The sequence below is a fragment of the Rattus norvegicus genome, chromosome 2, assembly GCF_036323735.1.
Source record: "Rattus norvegicus strain BN/NHsdMcwi chromosome 2, GRCr8, whole genome shotgun sequence".
NCBI lineage: Eukaryota > Metazoa > Chordata > Mammalia > Rodentia > Muridae > Rattus > Rattus norvegicus.
In genome coordinates, this window is record NC_086020.1 from 81360561 (window position 1) to 81371981 (window position 11421).

General features: G+C 39.3%; 1 long non-coding RNA gene across 2 annotated transcripts; it reads left to right on the plus strand.

Annotated features, from left to right (window-relative positions):
- Positions 1-3872: 3872 nt before the first annotated feature.
- Positions 3873-10869, plus strand: LOC102551226 (uncharacterized). Of its 2 annotated transcripts, none has more exons than XR_005500761.2 (3): positions 3873-3975; positions 8738-9196; positions 10783-10869. It is a non-coding gene; the product is annotated as an uncharacterized LOC102551226 (long non-coding RNA). The 2 variants fall into 2 exon arrangements; XR_010064161.1 differs by having other exon boundaries at positions 8972-9196.
- Positions 10870-11421: the final 552 nt, after the last annotated feature.

The window sequence follows — 11421 nt, forward strand, 5'->3', positions numbered from 1 at the left end:
TCTGTCAGGTTAGTTGACTCTGTTGGTATTCCAGTGGAGTCTCTATCTAGTTTGGGTTCCTCAGTCTTTCTCCCAACTTTTCCACTAATGTTTAATTTTAAGTCTGCATCTCTTTCCACTGGGTTATGGGTAGAACATTCAGAGGATAGTTATGATAGGTTCCTGTCTGTAAGTATAACAGAGTGTCATTGAGAGAGTCAGGGATTAGTTATTGCCCACAGGATGGGTCTCAATTTTGGGTCAGTCATTGGTTGGCCATTCTCTAAGTCTCTGCTTTATCTTTGTCTCTGCACATTTTGGGTCTAGGGATTTTTGGGTGAGTTTCTGTCCTTTACCTTCCATTGAGAGTTCTAACTAGAGGAAGTGGCCACTTTAGGATTCATATCCCCCATTGCTAAGAATCACAGCTACAAGTAACTATTAGATCCTCTGGGGCATCTCCCCATCCCGGGTCTCTGGCACTTTCTAGAGACCAGCTGATCACCTTTCTCTCTCCTCTGCTCTTCCAACACAGGATTTGATCTCTTCTTGCTTCTTCTCCATTTCCTCTTCCACCTACTTCCCTTCCTCCATACACCTCTGATATCTATTCTGTTTCCCCTTCTGAGAAAGGTTTAACCTTCCTTGTTCCCTTCTTGTTATTTGGTTTCTTTGGGTCTATTGATTATCTTATACTTTATGCCTAATATCACTTATAAGTAAGTATACACCATGCATGTCCTTTTAGATCTGGGATGCTATTTTCTAGTTTCATCCATTCGTCTATGAAATTCATGATGTCTTTGATTTTAATAGCTGGGTAGTACTCCATTGTGTAGATTTACCTCATTTTCTGTATCCACTTTTTCAGTTGAGAAACATCTATGTTGTTTCCAGTTTCTGGATATTAGGAATAAAGCTGCTATGAACATAGTGAAGCAAGGATCTTTATGGGATGGTGGAGACTCTTTTGGGTATATGCCCAGGTATATGCCTTTGTCTCCAATCTTCTGAGAAATCACCGAACTGATTTCCAGAGTGGTTGTACAAGTTTGCACTCCTCTCAGTGGTAGAGGAGTGTTCCCCTTGCTCCTTAACCTTGCCAGCACGTGCTGTTCTTTGAGTTTTGGATCTTAGCCATTTTGATGGGTATAAGGTAGCATCTCAGAGTTGTTTTGATTTGCCTTTCCTTGATGAGTAAGGATGTTGAACATTTCTCTAAATGCTTCTCTGCCATTCAAGATCCTTCTGTTAAATTCTCTGTTTAGCTCTGCACCCCATTTTTAAGTTAGGTTATTTGGATTATCAGTGTCAAACTTCTTAACTTCTTTATATACTTGGGATAGTAACTCTCTGTCAGAAGTAAAGTTAGCGAAGATCTTTTCTCAATCAATAGGCTTTTTTTTTCCTGTCCTGGTGATGATATCCTTTGACTTACAGAAGCTTTTCAGCTTCATGTGCTCCCATTTATTAATTGTTAACCTTAGTCCCTGTTCCATTGGTTTTCTGTTTAGGAAGTTTTATATTGTACCTATGAGTTTAAGGCTGTTACCCACTTTCTCTTCTATTAGATTGTATCTGGTTTTATGTTGAAGTGTTTGATCCATTTGAACATGAGCTTTGCACGGGATGATAAGTATGAATATATTTGCATTCTTCCACATGCAGACATCCAGTTAGACCAACACTATTTGTTAAAGATGTTCTTTCTTTTCCATTTTATGATTTTGGCTTCTTTGCCAAAAATCAAATAACTATAGGTGTATGGGTTTTCTTCTGGGTCTTTGATTCCATTGATGAGTTTCTATACCGATGCCACACAGTTTTTGTTACCATTGCTCTGTAGTACAGCTTGAAGTCAGGGATAATAATACCTACACAAGTTCCTCTATTGTTCAGGATCATTATAGCTATCTGGGCTTTTTTGTTTTTCTATATGTTTGTTCCTTCAAAGTCTGTGAAGAATTGTGTTAGAATGTTAATGGAGACTGCATGGAATCTGTAGATTGCTTTTGGTAAAATGGTCATTTTCATTATGTTCATTCTACCAATCCAGGAGCATTGAAGACCTTTCTACCTTCTGATATCTTCCTCAGTTTCTTTCTTCAGAGACATGACATTCTTGTCGTTCAGGTATTTCATTTGCTTGATTAAGAGTTACACCAAAATATTTTATGTTACTTGTGGCTATTTTGAAGGTTCTTCTTTCCCTAAAGTTTTTCTTAGCCCAGTTTTTCTTATGTGGAGGAGAGCTACTGATTTGAGTTAAGTTTTTATCCAGCCATTTTGCTGAAGGTGTTTATCAGCTAGAGGAGTTCTCTGCTAGAATTTTTGGGGTCATGTATGTATACTATCATATTACCTGTGAATAGTAATACTTTGACTTTTTCCTTTCCAATTTGTATTCCCTTGAGATTCTTTAGTTGTCTTACTACTCAATCTACAACTTCAAGGACTATATCGAAGAGATGTATAGAGGGGTGAATAGCCTTGTCTCTGATTTTAGTAGAAATGCTTTACATTTCTCTCCATTTATTTTGGTGTTCATTATCTTGCTGTATATTGCTTTTTTGTGTCTAGTTGTATACCTTGCATCCCTACTCTCTCTAAGACTTTTAGCAGGAAGCCATGTTAGATTTTGTCAAAAGCTTTTTTGGCATCTAGTGAGATTATCCTCTCATTTTATTTTCTTTCAGTTACCATATATTCTGTCTTAACCAACAAAGATAAAATACAATGCTAGTATATATTGTTATATATAACTAAGAACATAAATATAATATATCATATTTATAACTAAGCCTGTGACAGACACACACACACACACACACACACACACACACACACACACACGTATGTTTTTATGGGATTAAAGTCAGTGGAAATTAAACATGCATGCAAATTTCACTCCTTTTTGTAGGGACCTGAGAGATTTCAATGAAGAAGTAATCTTTCTAGGTTTTATTTTAGAGCATAGTAGATAAGAAAAAGGGAATAAACATGATAACTTAAGCAACTAGGTTGACTAATGTTACATATTTTTATGAATGTAGAATTAGACACAATATTCTGGAAGCCTGCTCCCATCTGGATAAGAAGGAGTAAATGACGATTCTGGTAGGGATAGTGAGTGAGCCAAAAGTGTGAGAAGACACAGAAAGGTTCATGTATGGTACGCAGAGATGGAGAGGGTGTCTGCCAGAAGCTGCCTGACCTCCTAAAGCACTTTCAGGTGATAAGTTGGATATAGTTTCAAGTGCAGTGAAAAGACTGAGAATTCAATTTTAACATGTTGGACAAGATTTTAAAACATTCAAAAGGGCTGACAAAATGCTGACTTAACTCAGTCTTGGTCTCTGATGAGGTCCTGTTTTGCCTCTCAGAGTTGTTTGTGATGGAGATTGTGATTCTCTGTGCATGTGAGGTTGGCTCATCAGTGGGATGACCTAATAATGTCCATCACAGATAAGATTTATGGAGATGTAAGAGTTCTCCAACTACACATTATTACCTACATTCAACTATTACTTTCTTTCATTTACTATCTCTCCCTATCAGCTGCTTGGCATGGTCATAGGCAAGACTGATATATTGGATATATTTGTAAGGGAAAGATTATTTCAGAAAACTTGCTAAAGGATGGGAAGTGCGAAAGCTATCTATTGTTGTAAAATGCTGGCATTATGATTTGAGAGTTAAATCTCTCTGGTGTGGGCAACAAAAGGATATTTGTCAAATACTAAAAACACATTTTTATGGTTATAGAGATGAAAGACCTGGTCACCCCCTTACATTAGATACTAAGAATCCATGGATGACAACACTTAAGTTCTAGAACTTGGGGCTGACATTCTGAGAGTTTATGACACCTTCAGAATTTTAAACACCATCATTGAAGAAGAGCTTTAAATGACATCTTTCAGTGGACTGCTAGGGACTATGTCCTCATTTGTTCTTCCTGTAAAGAATTTCTGTCGTTGCTTTTCTGCTACTCAAGTCAGTAAGAATATAATTCCCTATATTAGAAATAAAAAGGGGGCTGGGGATTTAGTTCAGTGGTAGAGCACTTACCTAGGAAGCGCAAGGACCTGGGTTCAGTCCCTAGCTCCGAAAAAAAAAAGATCCAAAAAAAAAAAAAGAAATAAAAAGATCTTCCAGTGAAATATACAATAAGCAGATATCACAGTTATTTATTCATAAATAAGAGAAATGGCAGGGTTATAAACCTGGTTTAAGTGTCTTCAGTATATTTTATTTCTGTGTGTTTTAGAGTTTGCTATATTACAGGAACATAAACAATTCATTGTGAGATTTTGTTCCTGTCTAAGACCTCTCTCTTCTCACACAAATCTATAGTTTAGCAATAAACTTCAGGGATCCTGGATTTTAATAGATTGCAAGTAAAAGTAACATTAGGTTATAAATTAAAACTCCTTTCTAAGGGTCATATATTCATATTTTAAATCATTGTTCATTACAGATAATTAAGCTCACAATCTGTAAGGCAGCAATTATAATAAATAAATATTAAAAGTTTTAAAGTTATAACCATAGAACTTAAGTTTTAAAAATAAAATTGACACACAGCATAAGATTCTGAAGCAGCAAACTGAAGAAACATCAACAAGATGTTTTTAAATTGAAACATTTTCTAATAGGATTTATTATTTCTTTTCAAAGAGTAAATGATTCCAGACAAAAATATTGCTGTGTATTTTAGAATCTGTCATGGTCACAGCTATTTTTTTTAAAAAGATAGGTTTTGATGACAATAAATTTAAAAATTTTAAAAATCAGCCATAGTATTGCTGTGTCTGAAGAATTTTCTGGCCTTAGGTTCATCAGGGATGTGTGTGAGCTCATGAACACTGACCAAATAATTCTCTGTGTTAGAAGTTTGGGACTTGCAACATCCAAAGACTGTGGAACTTCAAAATGGCTGCCCCATTAATTTCGAGATTTTATGGGATAATATTAATTTGAGTTAAAAAAATCTATACATCGTAATATTTATAGGGTTGTTGAAAAACAGCTTACATGCACTTGCATGCAAATTTGCTATAAATAATGCTAATCCACTTGGAGTACCAATTTTCCAAAGATTTAATTTGTCTGATAGAGAAGTGGTTAGGATGCATGCATTCTTTCTAAGAGTTTCTTATTTTAGAGGAGAGCATTTGAAATGCTTTGTTGTCAGATATTTCAGTGTAGTCATTCTTTCAATAAATGTTTAGTTCCTACGAAATCCAAGAAATTTATCATGCAGATGAGTTTATTTATCAACACGGCTACGACTGCAAATTCACTCCTTGACAAGTACTGTTTAAGGACCATGATCTAGCATAGCACATACACATCAGATATAGCTGACTTGTATTCTGATGCTAATTAGGTTCCCCAAAAATGTTTGCAGTGTCCCTCCCCAAGTTGGTTCTGCTTGGTTAATAAAGATGTCAACAGTCAATTGGTGGACAGGGAGACAGAGGCAGGAGTTTAGGATTCCTAAGGAAGGGACCAAAGATAAGGAAGGAGAGGAAGAGAGAGTCATGATGCCAGGGAAGAAAGACACTGTGCCTGTAAAAGGTGCTGCAGGGCAAGGAACATAGACACCAAGAGGAGCGGGGGAGTGGAGGGGGAAGGCAGTGCCAAGAGGGCTCCCTGACTGGGTCTAGGGCAGCACAGATGAAATATAGATTTTATAAGTAATAATGTGGGAATAACGGAGAGTGGATCAGCCACGTGGAGTTTAGGAAGTGGGCCAGCCATTGAGCAGTTTAAGGCATATAAAGGTATAAAGGCTGGGTTTGTGAGTGTGCATGTGTATGTGCGTGTGCGTGTGCATTTCATTAGGGAACCCAGAACATTGGGGTGGGTAACAGGGAATGTGTGCTGTGACCACTGCCACCTGGATCTATTTGAGTAGAGATAATTGGATTCAACTATAACCAGAGAAGCATTTTTGGTCTTTTCCACACTACTTGCATTCTATATACACTAAGAAAAATGCTGCTGTTGCTGCTGCTATAGTTGTATGTAAATCCTGTTTTAGATGAGGATGAAATCCTGGAAAGGTGCTATATAGAGTGCCTGCTTTCATTTTTGACATTCGATTGCTAGCAGTTTGCATAAGGAGCCATCTCCACTTCGACTCAATACCTGAGTCAAGCTGATGTGAAAACCTGGATGTCCCTCACTTTGGCACAGACAGGAGGTTAAAGTCATGCACATCATTTTCTAAGCCACTGAACAAGAAGATGCACATGAACCTCATTGCCATAATGAAGACCAGTGCCAGTCTCTTTTGTACTTTTGCACATGCTTTTTAAGATATTGCTTATCAAATTTGTGCTGTTCTCTTTAGAAAACTTTATTACACTGGGCTTCATGTCTTCTTCGTATCTTGTGTGTGTGTGTGTGTGTGTGTGTGTGTGTGTGTGTGTGTGTAAATATAGTTAGTTTCAATATGAGAATGAAATTTTGGTGTAGCAGGATACTACTCCGCAGATTGAACTGACTCTCTGGAGGGAGAAAATGTATTTTGTGGGAGAATTGTGGCAGAAAGTCTCACCAAAAAAGAAGCAATTAACGGAAACCTGAGAATTAGGTAGTGAGTCCTGTGGTCCTTATGGAGGAGGATACTGCATGAACAGAGCCAGGTTGTGAAAATACCTAAAGATAATTGGATGCAGTGAACTCAACCATCAGTGAGAGAACTAGGATGAGCTTTCTGGAGATGAAAAACTGAGGAACTCAAGACTATAAACAACCAGAGGAATAGCAGTGGAAGGAGTGGATGAGGCAAGATCTCCTGGATCACTTTTAGTAGTTATCTTGGGGTTTTACTGCTGTGGACAGACACCATGACCAAGGCAACTCTCCATTCATAGCATAATAAAAAGTACATTTAGTCCAACTTCCAAAGCTCCCTTAGTCTATAGCAGTCTCAACAATGTTAAAAGTCCAGATCTTAAGGTCTCTTCTGAGATTCATCTAATCACTTAACTGTAATCCCCAAAGCAAGGCAGGAACAAGCAGTAATGCATCCAAGCAATGAGGTTCATGTGCATCCATGTCTGATGTCAAAGTGGTCTTCAGATTTCCAACTCCTTTTTCATCTTTATTGACTGCAACAAACTTCTTTCTCCTGGGCTGGTTCCACTCCCTATCAGCAGATAGCCCACAGCTTGGGCATCTTGAATATCATGGGGTGTCCAAGGCAACTTCAATGATGCAGCTTCCTGTTCCAATGTCTGGGATCCACACATGATATTCTGGGTTCCTCCAAAGGGCTTGTGTCATGCTCCAGCTCTTCTCTCTGTAACACTTTATACTCTGGTTGACTCCACTCCACTGCTGCTAGTGGTGATCATCCCATTGAACTGGCATCTCCAACACACTGGGGTGTTCTGCTGCAGCTAAGCTTCACCAATAGCCTCTCATAGACTCTCTTCATGGTGCTAAGCCTTAACTTCTTTGCATGTCTTGGGTCATCAACTGCAGCTGAGGCTGCACCTTCACCAATGGCCTTCTCTGGCCTCTCACGGAGCCAAGCCTCAGCTGCTCTTCAGAACTCCTTCATACCTTCAAAACCTGGGTGATTCTTAAACATTACCAATTTCAGCTGCAGGATAAGGTACAACCTTGACTATCTCTGGAACAGCTTCTTTATGCTCCCGGAAAGCACTCGTCTCAGATTTTTTTTTTCTCAATGTTGCTGGTCTCTTCTTAGTTATTGCTAATTTCTTAGCCCCAGCTAACTAGCATCAATTGTACCAATAGTCCACTCTGTTCTTGACTTTAAAGCCAGAGCCACATAGCCAAAGCTTCAGAGTTCTGCTGCTTGCTGGGGTAGAACATGCCCCCTCCTATTTTATTACATTATCACCACCTTTGTTTACCAACTCCTTCACTGCCTAAGCTTGGCTTTCCTGGAACTTGTCCTGTAGACTGATCTTAAACTCAAAGATCTCCATGGCTCTGTCTCCTGTTAATGCTGGGATTAAAGGCACCTACCACCTTGCTAGGACTTAAGCTTTTTTTCACCTAGAATCTGCTCTGCTCAAGGCTGGCCTTGAACTTAGAGAACTGCTTGCCTTTGCCTCCTTGGATTAAAGGCTTGTTCTGCCAAACCTGGACCCAAACTTTGCTGGGTGGAATCTTGTTCCAAGTTCACCATTCCCTCAATTCCTTAATTCAATTTAATACCCTTGAACACAGGATTCAGCTCCATTTCACTTCCTGTAGCCCCTTTAATATATATATATATATATATATATATAATTTCACAGCTTGCTATGCCTGTTTAAAATGTTCTTCATGAAGGGCCCAAGTGAGGATGCCTCAGTTCCACTTGGAAGGGAGAAGAAAGCAACAAGAAGTGGGAAGGGAAGGAAGGAAGGGGAAGGGAAAGGAGAGGGGGGTGGGGTAGAGGGGAACTTGATCTGGTATTGGGTGGGGGATAAGAAATGAAGTCCTGAGGGCCAGCAGAAACAATGGAAACAGGTTACTTCGGGAGGAAGGAGGTTGGGAGGACCCTTTAGAATATACCAGAGTCATGGGAAGTGAGAGACTCTTAGGATTCAAAGTGTGTATGTGTGTGTGTGTGGGGGGGGGGGGCTAGATGAAAGGTCCTACAGGGGGAGAGTGAACTTATTGAATCCACCCCCAGCAGAAAGACAGGGCATCAAGTGAGGGATGGGATTGCTATCCCACAGTCAAAGCTCTGACCCATAATTCTTCCTGTCTGAAAGAAATGCAGGGATGGAAATGGAGAAGAGCCTAAGAAAAGAAGGTCCAGTGACAGGTCCAAAGTGGATTCCAGTTCAAGGAGAGGCACCAAGACCTGACACCATTACTGAAGCTATGGGGCATTCACATAAAGGGACATAACATGACTGCCCTCCAAAAGACCCAAAAACCAGCTGAAAGAGTCAGATGCAGATATGTGTGTCCAAGCAATGAGCAGAAGCTACTGACTTTCTTGTTGAATTAGGGAAAAGCTGGAGGAAGCTAAGGAAGAGGGTGACCCTGTAGGATGACTAGCAGTCTCAACCTGGACCCCAGAGATTTCTTAGACACTGGATCACCAACCAGGCCAACATACAGCAGCTGAGATGAGACCTCCAACACATATACAGCAGAGGACTTATGGATCTGGGTTCAGTCAGAGAAGATGCACCTACTCCTCAAGAGGCTGGAGGCCTGAGGAAGTTTTGAGGTTTGATGGAGTGGGGACATCCTTGTGGGGATGTGGAGATGGGGGAAAGGAGAGTGCAGGGTGACAAGAAGGAGGTATAGGATGTGGATCACTGGCAGGGGTGGGGTGGGAGAAGAATAAAGTCTGGAGTGTATAAATAAATAAATAAATAAATAAATAAATAAATAAATAAATAAAATTAAAAAGATGCTCTTCATGAGACTTAACCAGAGAACAAAGTCTATGATTGGCATTTCTGAGAGTTCCTTTGTCAATACAATTAATTGGAGTCTTTCCACCTTAGCCTCAGACAAACTCTTCAGAGAAGGGCAAATACTATCTATGTTCTTCATCAAAATACTACAAAAACATTTTCTACACCACATAATGATGTTATTCTCCAATGAAACATCCCTCGGCCAAGTCTGCACAGTTCAAATCATTCACAGCAACAAAGTCTTTCATATTCTCACTAGGATGGCCCACTTAAAACACATCCCATGTCTTTGCAAATCCAAAGTCCCTAAATCCACATTCTTCCAAACAAAAACATGGGAAGGCCTATCACAGCAGTACTCCAATTCCTGGTACCAACTTCTGTCTTAGTTAGGGTTTTGCTGCTATGAACAGACACCATACCCAAGGCAACTCCTATAAAAAAGAACATTTAGTTGGTTCTGTCTTACAGGTTCAGAGATTCAGTCCAGTATCCTCAGGGTGGGAACATGTCAGCATGATGGCAGGCATGGTACAGGTAGAGCTGAGAGTTTTCTGTCTCCATCTGAAGGCTGCTTTGAGGAGACTCTCTTCCAGGCAGCTAGGTTGAGGGTATTTAAGCCCACACTCACAGTGACACATCTCCTCTAATAAGGCTACACCTCCTAATGTAGCCACTCCCTGGGGCAAGCATATACAAACCACCACAATAGTTATTGTTTTTTTTCTCTGAGACAAAGATTTAGAGAACATTTGAGAAAACTGAAGTTGCTACCTTTCCAAATATTGTTATTTTCTCTGTTGTTAATTTTGGAGCTAGGAAAGTTGTGCGTGCTTCTGTGTGAGCACAGGGACTTTGGAAAGAACTGACAACAAATAAGTGCACATGAGGATGGATGTACTAATGAGGGTTCTCTAGAGTAACAGAATTTATAGAATGAATCTTTATATAAGTTGAAAAAGAATATATTAGAATGAGTTTACAGGCTAATTCAACAATGGCTGGCTATGAATTGGAAGTGATTTTAACCTTTAGCTACTGAAGTCAAGGACAATGAATATGTTTTCTGTCTTCATGGCTGATCTGGTCATTAGACCTATAGCAAGTGCTATTAAATATCTGGGGGCTGTAATTACCTGGATTATATCATTGTCCTTGGTGAATTTTTTCTCCTTTTATAAAGAGTACACATCTCCCTGTTGGTTGCATTCCATTACACAATGTGATTGGGCTTTCAATTATCGACTCTTTGCTAAAGTCCACACTAGTTGCCTCATCCTGATAATTTGTAGTGATGTTCTGGAATTAGACAGATTGTTGGACAATTTCTGAAGATTTACATGTATCCAACTGGGCTGCATATTCTAAAATGGTAAATTTTATAATGCAGATTATATCACAAAAGAAGTTATCCTGTATGTTAGAAGATAGAAGCATCTTACGTGGACCCTTTTCCTGCTGATCATCCTAACAGGCAAGGTTCTGGTCAGCATGATGCATGTCTCGAGTTTTATGAGCACTTGGGAATCACCAGGACAGTGCTGAATGATGACCGTCATCCTGTTCAATAGTAGTGCTTGCTGCTCTCTTCTTTTCTCTACACTCAGGGTCATAAAGAGCTAATAGGTGTTTTACATCATCTCTATAGCAGAGTGGAAATGTGATTTACTACTTTTGACCTCATCATAGAATAATGAGTGCCCAACTTAAATACCTGTCTAAAATTGATGTATGGCCTTCCCATAATGTCCTCTTGAATGTGATGACACTCTTTTGTTACTAAGCTGAAATCAGAATAATGTTTTAAGATAACTTATTTAAGATTACACATCAATTGTAGAGCTCAAGCCACAGAGATCTTTGTACCCTCTTTTTCGTGTGTTTCAGTAAGCTGTTTCTTGTCTGTTTTATTACCATTGAGAGAAAAAAAAACAATCCCCGGGATATTTCAAGGTAGTTACTGACAAATTGAAGTCGCAAACTCCTCATCCATCAGCAGGTTCATGCACGGGTTCTTGTTTGCTTTGTG